Source organism: Staurois parvus, unplaced genomic scaffold, assembly GCF_062004578.1.
Source record: "Staurois parvus isolate SC_StPar_1 unplaced genomic scaffold, SC_StPar_1.0 ptg001296l, whole genome shotgun sequence".
NCBI lineage: Eukaryota > Metazoa > Chordata > Amphibia > Anura > Ranidae > Staurois > Staurois parvus.
In genome coordinates, this window is record NW_028319092.1 from 378,845 (window position 1) to 389,671 (window position 10,827).

A 10,827-nucleotide genomic window follows, 5' to 3' on the forward strand; every position below is an offset into this window, starting at 1 on the left:
CCCTAAAGCCTGAAGGACAGTAAACTGGCCCTTTGCTTAGAAAGTTTGGAGACCCCTGCTCTATAGGTATCCTTAGCCGTTTTCAATGTTGTACAAGAACTGCAGAGCTGCAAACAGGGTGGATTTGATTTAAATCAAACTGATTTAAATCACAATTTAAATCCCGATTTAAATCACTAGTCAGTAAGGCTTGATGTAAATCCTACTTTTCTACATAAAGACTAATTCTTGCTGGTATAACTTTAATATGCAAGTAGATGAAGATTTTTAGAATAACATCTTTTCATATTAGTTTTTTTATCCCCAGTTTAATAGGTTAATCATTCATATTTGGACAACTTTTCTGTTGTACTTAGGAAGGAGAAAAATAATCATTACCTTAATAATAACAATTTAAATAGATTTATTCAACTGAAACAATAACATTCCAGCATATGTGATTGGCTTAAACATCCATGTTTGTTAACTAATTTGGCTAAACAAAATATATATATTTTAAGAAACTTAGACTGTCAGCCCCTTCCTCCTCACACTTAGTGTCACTTTCTTCTTGTGCAGATCTATTCCACTCCAAACAATCAGAAAAATATTGTTTCTATTCTATTCACTGAACTTCTTGAAACTTAGCAGTGAAGGGGTTGATTCTGTATTCATAGGTTTGTAGAAGTTAGGATGAAGGTCTTTTTCTTAACTCTGTTCATGTTATAACATTTTTGCTGTGAAGAAGAGGCATGTGATCTCCGCTGAGTCCAATTCAGTTTTGAGAACTGCAAAAGTAAACCAATCATCTGTGATAATATCTTGTAGGCAGAGAAACTGCCCAATAATCTTACAAAAACCTCTGGAAGAGCATGACATTGTGAATGGATTCATGGAATTTATTTACCAAAACAATTAAACATATACAGCCTTATTCTACATAATTAAAAAACGAATCTTTATTTCATGATGGAATAACCTTTGGATGGTAATATATTTTCCTCAAAAAGGCATTTTATTTTAAAAAATCCGATTTAAATAAAAAAAATCCGATTTTTAAAATTTTTTTTTAAAAATCATTGATTTTTATCCACCCTGGCTGCAAATACAGCCATCGTTTCTGGACCCTGAAGAGGAGCTATTTTAACAGCTATTCTAATCTATTGAAAGGTATGGACACCACAGCACAGCCAAAGCCCTGTATAGCCTGTAGAACAGAGGGTCAGAAACCAGTAGATCATGACCAGGTGACTTGTAGATTATGGTCTGGGCTTGCTGACCCACCTTCCCAGAGCAACAAACAGAGTGCAATGCAGAGGAACTACTGTAAGCTCTGGTTCACACTGTATGTGACTTGGCATGCGATTTGCATGCCCTGCAACTTGCAAATCTTATGCCAAGTTGGACCCTATTGTCCACTTTTAGAGTGGTCATATCGGTGTGGTTCCAACTTGGTCGGAGCCGCACCGCTTTCAAAAGAAGTACATGCAGTACTTTTGGTGCGATTTACATAGACAACTGTATCAGATGTCTTGCAAATCGCACCTCAAATAGGCGAGTCCTTCGACTTTGAAATTGTGCTACTTCACTGTAAGTCACACGATTTCAAAGTCGGGCTTGATGTGAACGGAGGGTAAGTCGTATAAGCCGGTGCCATCTCTGAAGTGCTGCTCCTACACCCTGTCATGGTTGTAGGGTGTAGCACAGGGGCGGACTGACTATTTGGAAACTCGGGCACTGCCTGAGGTCCCGGGGTCAGTAGGGGGCCCCATGAGATGCCCCTGGTACCTTTTTCATAGGCTTTTTTGAGTTTGGGCAAGAACACAGGGGCCCCATGATCCCCTATTGCCCGGGGGCCCCATGAGTTGTCAGTCCGCCCCTGGTGTAGCACCTGCCAAACATGACCCATTCAAGTGAATGAGGCCACTCTGCAAGTGCCCTGCCACCGTGTGCAGTACAGGAATTAAACAGGCAGTGGTGTGTTGCTTTCTCAACAACTGCTTTAACCCCTTGGACCCTGCAAAAGCATGCAGTCGCAGGGTGCTTGCAGAGTGGCCCCATTTACTTGAATATGTTGTGATTGGCAGGAGGTAGTACCCACCAATAACAACTGGGGGTTTAATTCTGGTTGGAACATGTGAACACATTTGGCTGCTGCCTCAGCAGCTAAAGACCGTAATGATTGGGGGCAGTAAAATGGAGACTCAACTACAGGGTTTTACCACCACCCACCTTTATGTGTGAACAAGCCCTAAGGGTGCCGCTGTCAGATGCAACTAAGGACTCATTCACAAGTGCTGCAGGCACAAAGCAATCCAAGTGTGTTTGACGGGTGGTGAGGAGGAGATATGTTGCCTCCTCACCACCTGATTTAAACCCATGATTGCTGTGCAATGCATGCGATTGTGAGACGAAAGTCGATTGGAGGTTTAAATCAGGTCGGAGGAGACAAAACTGTGCCCGGTGATCTTTGATTTCTCCCATGTTGTTCAGATAGGTCTCCACCTCTTTAAGGTTGCCTACACCTGCTGTAGAGGAAGAATGAGACTATAACATGGACTCTGAATGTTGCACTGAACGTGTTCCTATGGAGCTGTCACAGAACTGTCAATACAACTATATTATTCAGTAAAAGACGTTATTGGTTAAGAGAAGTCATCTGGTCTGAATTACTTTTGAAGAGAGAACAAGAGAGTGTGCTTGTTAAATCTAAATTATGATTCGGCACTTATATTGATGGCAAGCTTGCAAAATATTTGGTTTTTATGATTAGTCATAATTAATATTAATATGTGTGAATGGTCTTTGCAAATGGTAGTATTTACTATTCTTCAATTATAGCTGAGACCAAAAGATATACAAGTTAGGCTGAGTATACTATAGTTGGTTAAAAGTATCTGTTAGTTATGTCAAGGTTATTAGAAGTGACTTACTATTACATTACGTATTTTAATGGTATCTGTGTGTATTTAGTATACGTTTCTAACATTGATACATTTACGTCATTAGCTTATAATATTATGTACATCAGCATACATATGTTCCTGTCCATCAAAGACATTATGTGAGTGTCATCCCCTGCCTTCTATGCCATACAAGGTATTAAGATGACACACTCATGCTGCATAAAGGGGGCCTTGAGGGACAGAGACTCTCACACACACACTTACACGCTACATAACTCTTGCATACACACGTCTGAAAAGCTGCAACAGGTGCATACTGCTGCTAGATCATCATATCCGTCTACTTCCGGCTGCTTCTTCAACAAAGTCATTGAGTTGGACAAGGACATGAGAATCGCACATGGCAAGGACAGCCATGACAGATAATGGTGACTTTGTTTTAAACATTTGCTTGTCATTTTTACAGTAGTTTTATCTACATGGAACTGTTCATAATACGCTTTACATTGTTATTTGACACCATTGTGTGATAGAATAAAATCACACTTCATTTTTGATTTCAATGGCTCTTTCATTCATAATCGCCTCAAGACACTAGAAGAAGTATTATATGTGTCTAAAAATCCAACATTTTGGTGAGCCAGCCACCGCCGAACGTTTTTTCTACGGTTTTTTCCCATACCTTGCTAAGGGGGAAAAACGCACGATTCTGTGATTGTCAAGTTTTGGGAAAAAACACGGTGAAAAGAACTTAGCAGAACAGGCGATTAAACAGACTTGGACGAGAGGTCCAGTGACTGAGCCGGGTCAAACGAGAAAATCTTCTGATTACGGTGAGTAACAATTATGGAGTTTATTGATGACTTAGTTAATGAAAGTAAGCTAGAGTTTAAAGATGTTTCTTTATATCCTGAAGACAGTCAGCTATGGCACTATATGTATAACGAATGTTTACAGGCCAATATTCAGATAGATAAATCTAGATTTACTGTGCACAGACAGCGTAAAAAGATATCTAACATCTTAAATTTAGTAAGAATATTCAACAAAATGATTTTGAATGTTGATTTACCTGTTAAAAAAGCTTGTACATTAAAACAGACAGAATGTAACACTGTACAGAATACAGAAAAGCATGAAAATTTGTCTCAAGATGCTCCTAGTTGCCCAAACTGTGACATTTTTTGTAATTACATAGAGAATCTTGAGGAACAAATTGACTCAAAGACAAATCTTTTGTTAAGACTGCAGAATGACAGTAAACAGGTTGCCATGATAAACACAGATGACAAACAGAGTGATTCAAAATCAGAGCCACGGCTGTCCGATATCTCTGAAAGTTCGGATATTGACTCTGATGACGAAACACAAATTAAACATAAAGAATTGTTATGTAAAACTGCAAAACTTAAGTTGCAAATACATAATCAATTAATGAAAGTTTTAAAAGACATCCCTGCTTATGATCCAGATAAAGATATCTACAGCAACATGGAAATATATGAAATGCATGTCAAATGCCATCAGATTTCAAATCATGACATAAATTATTTATTTCCGATGTGGCTCCCAATTAAATTTATGTCTCGAATGAAAAAATCTGTTGTTAACGATAAAGATCAGAAAAAACATAATGACGCGACAGACAGACTGCGACAATTGCTGTTATGTTCAACAGGTGAAGACGTACCTTCTGTAGAAATGCTAGACTTACTTCAGACTACTGCTGATGAAGACCCTTTTGAGTTTAAAAATAAGTTTTCCAAAGCATATAAAATTATATTTGGAGTAGAAAATGAGGAAGACTCAGCTATGATCAAAGCTTTTGTAAAGAAATTCACGTATTTAGACCCAGTAACCATTGTCATAGCAGAGGAAAAACAAAATTTGAATGACATAGTAAGTTTCATTGACAAATTTCGGAGAAAATTGAAAAATAGCAATTTCACTTATGAGGTAGCTGCGCTTCAAAGTGACAAAAACAGTCAGACTACAGTTATGCCAGGAACTACAGGTCCCAGTAAGAATGACAACGACAGATGCAAGCAAGTGAGCCATAATGAGTATACCACATGCTTTCACTGTCATAAACAAGGTCATATCAGACGCCATTGTTGGAAGTTTAAACTTGACACACAAATAAAGAAAATGGAAATAAAAAGTGAAAAAGCAGCTTTTGTACAACCTGCTGTGTTGTGTAATGATAAAAATTTAACTGAATTGCCTTATGCCTCATCAGTTAAACAAATTCATACTTTGACTAGAAACAACTGTTCTGACAACAGGGTGAGAAGGGCTGTCACTGACAGAAATGGTTTATTACCAGTTCCAAAAATAGAATCACGTCCACATTCATCCCCGATATCGTTAGAATTTGTCGCTCCAATTGTATTGGATGACAATGGAAGGCCTTTTATACAAGGATTCCTAAATGGTAAAAAGATTAAATTTTTAATTGACAGCGGATCTGAGATTAATCTTACCAGAGAAAACAAACCTGTGAAACCAAATTCACCCATGTGTAAAATAAAAGGTTTTAATAATACAGGTCATTCCACTGCTAGACAGGTGCCTAATGTAACATTTGAAGTACCTGGGCTAGTGAAAACTAACATTGATATTTGGTACAGTAATGCCACCGAGAATATTCTTGGCATTGATTTTATCAATAAGCAAAAGTGGATTATTGATATTATGACCAAAGTTATTTGGAGGAATCCATCTAGGCCCAAATCAATGTTAATGGATCCTTCTATATACAGTGATGTTGGTTTCAACTCTAAAATGTCCACAGCACAAAAATGGCCTGATACTAATGGTAATTGTGCTTTACAAGAATTGGTACAACGTTTTCCAAGTTTGTGGTCAAAATTTAAAAATGACATAGGAACTTTGAAAGATACAGAATTGAATATTGAGGGAAAGGATCCTATACCCCTAAATCAGTATGAGTTGCCACGAGAATCAATAGGACCACTTTCTGCCATTATTCAAGAGTTTGTACAACTTGGCATTTTAAAGAAAACACAATCAGTAGTAAATAACTGTATTTGGCCTATCAAAAATGCTGACAATTCATATTCTTTGTCAGTTGATTTCAGGACACTGAATAAACATATTACAAATAACAAAGCGGTTGTTCCTGATCATTCTTATATCAAGTTACATTTAAAGGCCGAATCCAAAGTGTTTTCTGTTTTGGAAATCGATAAGTCATTTTTCGATCCCCTTAGCTAAAAGTTGTCAATACAAACTAGCTTTCAAGTTTCAGAAAGAGACCTATGCATTCACTCGATTAGTAGCTGGTTTAGACATCAGTGATGGTATAGTCCATGAATCCATAACAAAAATTCTATCACAATTTTCAAGGCCAGAATGCATTTTTCAGCATGTAAATACAATTATGCTGAGTACGCAGAATGTTAACGAACATATTACTCTTTTGACTGAGTTATTTATGTTGTTACAGGATGCAGGCCTAAAATTAAACCCGGAAAGAGTTCAGCTGATGAAAAGTCAGGTGAAATGCTTTCACATGCAGATTGGTCAAGGAAAGAGACAATTATTGCTAGAAACAGTCAGAGCAATCACTGCCTTTCCAGTTCCTACAACTCATAAAGCATTGCAACAATTTTTGAAAAACATAAATCATTGCAAAGAGTTTATACATGGTTTCGCAGAGAAAGTTAAGCCATTATATCATCTTTTGAAGAGTAAAAATAACATAGTTGACCAATGGGGTCCAAATGAGAATAATGCTTTAAAAGTGTTGAAAAAGGATTTGCAGAATGCGCCAGCATTAGGTACTATTGAGGTTTGTTCCAATGCTCCTTTTGTTGTGAAAACTCATGTATCTGAGAATGCAATTTCAGTAACTTTGTCTCAATTAAAAGAAGGTAATGAGAGACTAATTAGTTACTTCTCCAGAAATTTATCACCATTGGAAAGAACTTTTACATCAGAGGAACAACAACTGTTGAGTTTCTTTTATGCAATCAAAGCTTCAGAAAGCACAGTGAAGTCACATAGTATCATATTACAGTCTCCTGACAGTTCACTAAGAGGAATTCTTGAGGAAGATACATTCAGAGAATGTCGTGAAAGGTATCCTCAGTGGATAAGAGCACTGTTAGCCAAACACATTGTGATAGGTACGGCTGTATCAGACAAGTCTCTACCTCACATTCACAGCAACACATGTATTACTGAAGAACACTCTAACACCAGAATAATGACATCAGCATAGAAAGCAGTTACGCATATTTCTAATATTATACGGATGAGAACAAAGGCCTAAACCTTTGTCATCTCTGGGGTGATACAAAACCTTTCTTTGTTTAGTAAAACAGGGTTTTGCGGTCATGACCTATGATGAAATATTGCGTCCTGTCATACCTAAATATCACACTACTTTTGTATTCTAGTTTAGGTAATTTTAGACAGGATTAGGACAGTATTTTGATTGATATATAGAAGTTTTCTGTAAAAGGAAATAGGAAGTAATGTTACTTAACAATATGTGTTTCAAACTCATAAACTGATTGTTCCATAATCTTTCATATTTGTTGAAAAAGGTGCAAGAATAATGCAATGTTTGTGCCAAAGTAATGATACTGCATTTCTTTACAGAAATGACATCTAAAATCAAACATGAAGCGTAGCAATCTCCTACAAGCCAACTTTAAGGAATTCGGATGTTAAAGAAGAGATCTTCATATGGAAGAAGATTGAACAAGAGCTTAATACTTCACACTTGTGACTGATTTATCGCGTTCAACAAAAATGTTTCTACTTTACAGAACTTAAAGAAGATATTGTATAGACATTGCATGAAGAAAAGATTCATCAAGAGGAAATCTATTTATTAGTGATAAAATAATTTATTATTGATAATATTGTTATAGGTCACATATACATTTTAATGATCCTTTTATTCCGATACTTACATCCATATTGGGATAATATTAATATTATTATTATTATTTTTTATTTTTTACATATTCGTATACGGAATATTTTTTGGTTAAAACTTCATAGAGTTATTCCAGTTATTAGAATATCTTTTGTTAAAAGATTTAAGAAACATATTACTCTTATAGGAGCAATATAAACTTATGACACATTTTAGAATGGAAAAGTATATTTCCGGAGAGTTAAAATATTATACAAATATGGAAAAATACTACATTAATTATTATTACATCATTTAATTATTATTATTATTATTATCACTATATTATTATATATCAATTAACATTATGATTAAGAATTTTTAGGAAGAGAAACTGAAGATAAGATAAATAGAGTTTTGAAGGAAAGTTATTTTTGATTGGTCCAGTTATGAAGAATATATACGATCATTTGGTATAAGACAGTGTGTATGGGACATGAATGAAGTGTGCATTGATTAAACATTAATTCTGAACTAATCATAATAAGGGGGACATGTTAAATCTAAATTATGATTCGGCACTTATATTGATGGCAAGCTTGCAAAATATTTGGTTTTTATGATTAGTCATAATTAATATTAATATGTGTGAATGGTCTTTGCAAATGGTAGTATTTACTATTCTTCAATTATAGCTGAGACCAAAAGATATACAAGTTAGGCTGAGTATACTATAGTTGGTTAAAAGTATCTGTTAGTTATGTCAAGGTTATTAGAAGTGACTTACTATTACATTACGTATTTTAATGGTATCTGTGTGTATTTAGTATACGTTTCTAACATTGATACATTTACGTCATTAGCTTATAATATTATGTACATCAGCATACATATGTTCCTGTCCATCAAAGACATTATGTGAGTGTCGTCCCCTCCCTTCTATGCCATACAAGGTATTAAGATGACACACTCATGCTGCACAAAGGGGGCCTTGAGGGACAGAGACTCTCACACACACACTTACACGCTACATAACTCTTGCATACACACGTCTGAAAAGCTGCAACAGGTGCATACTGCTGCTAGATCATCATATCCGTCTACTTCCGGCTGCTTCTTCAACAAAGTCATTGAGTTGGACAAGGACATGAGAATCGCACATGGCAAGGACAGCCATGACAGATAATGGTGACTTTGTTTTAAACATTTGCTTGTCATTTTTACAGTAGTTTTATCTACATGGAACTGTTCATAATACGCTTTACATTGTTATTTGACACCATTGTGTGATAGAATAAAATCACACTTCATTTTTTATTTCAATGGCTCTTTCATTCATAATCGCCTCAAGACACTAGAAGAAGTATTATATGTGTCTAAAAATCCAACAGTGCTTTTACAGTGTATTGGAGGACTGGGGAACCAAGTCTATAATTCCAGTTAAGCCTTGAGGCAATGAGGTGAGAAGTGAGCAGCCAGTTTAGGAAATGGAGGGGTGGTGACTGGTGACAGAGGTTCTATAGGTCAGGGTATTACTTGGTACACTCCACTGAATGGTTCCTGTCTTAGGGCCTGCTGTGGAACGGAACCCTCCTAGGGACTAGACCTGAAAACACGTGCGTGCAAGGCCTTGCAAAAGTATATTTTGAAGGAGGTAGCGTTGAGCACTGATTCTCCTCCACCAGCTTCTCTCACACTGTACACTTCATTGTTCCCAGCCTGAAGGCAAAGAGTGGAGCCACCGCACTGGTGGCTCCACTCTTTGCCTTCAGGCTGGGAACAATGAAGTGTACAGTGTGAGAGAAGCTGGTGGAGGGGAATCAGTGCTCAATGCTACCTCCTTCAAAATATCTCCGTAGTCAGTACTGGGACAGGTGTCACTGGCAAGGTGAAGGATGTTCTCTTCTGTATGTGGGGGCCCTGGTGAAGCAGTTTGGCCTCTAGCCATGAAGGGACACTCACCCCACATGAGTTACAGTACATAACAGAATGCAGTTCCTCCATTGACTTCCATCTGGACCACTTTCTGAAGTGGGAAAAATTTAGAAGAAGAAGTGGTCCCTGTGCTTCAAATGACTGCTCTGAAGATATCTGAAAAAGCAAAGTATGTATTTTAAAAAAAACATCATAGAGGGCTTCATAATGGTGACTTGAACAGGTGGCCGAACTAAATCTACAGATGAAACAGTTTCCCAAAAAAGTTGCCTTTAAGGCATGAGTGAATGATAACTGTCACAGTTGTTTGTGCTCTCAAATGAACTGTCAAGCCATCAACTGGTTGGTGTCATAACTGATCACATGTGCAGCACCATGGCAACTGCAGATCAAACAGAGGCTAACAGGGGCCATACATGCCTTAATAAATGATTGATTGATTTTACAATCTCCTCTGATAGGAATAATCTATCTATAGTCGACAACCCATTTGAAATATATGACACACACAGGGAAGTGGCTCCTCATCGTAAGTTAAGATACGATTGCAGTGGCGTCCCGATGCAGGTGCGGGGGGGCGCGGTCCACACCAGGTGACACTGACCGCACGGGGTGACACTGGACCCGCTCCACAAAAAGCTAAATTGTGAAGCAAGCCAACGATCATTGGCTTTCTTTACAACTTACCTTTTCTTACCTTTTCTTGGAGCGGGTCCGGTGTCACCCCGTATAGGTTGCATGTGGTCGATCCTGCGGGGTGACACAGGTGTATCGGCAAGATGTGTCTCCCATGTAGATATGTCCCCCTGAAGCAACTGCGCATGTCCCAGTTTCAGGCACGATCAATCGATGATAGAACTACTGCTATCATCGATTAATTGTGCCTGTAACCAGGACATGTGCAGTTGTCCCGGACCCGCTCCAAGAAAAGGTAAGTTTTAAAGAAAGCTGATGATCCCCGGAGGAAGGATCGGATCTGCGGATTGAGCATAATGGATCGGAGTCCGATCCATTATGCTCAATCCGCAGATCCGATCCATTCTGCGGGGATCGTCAGAGGGGGTGTCACCAAGTGTTACCGCACCGGGTGACACCAACCCTAGGGACGCCTCTGTA

At 37.7% G+C, this 10,827-nt stretch overlaps 1 long non-coding RNA gene across 1 annotated transcript; it reads left to right on the forward strand.

Annotated features, from left to right (window-relative positions):
* Positions 1-2,687: 2,687 nt before the first annotated feature.
* Positions 2,688-9,093, forward strand: LOC149437404 (uncharacterized). The gene is made up of 2 exons (XR_016308147.1): positions 2,688-3,718; positions 7,515-9,093. It is a non-coding gene; the product is annotated as an uncharacterized LOC149437404 (long non-coding RNA).
* Positions 9,094-10,827: the final 1,734 nt, after the last annotated feature.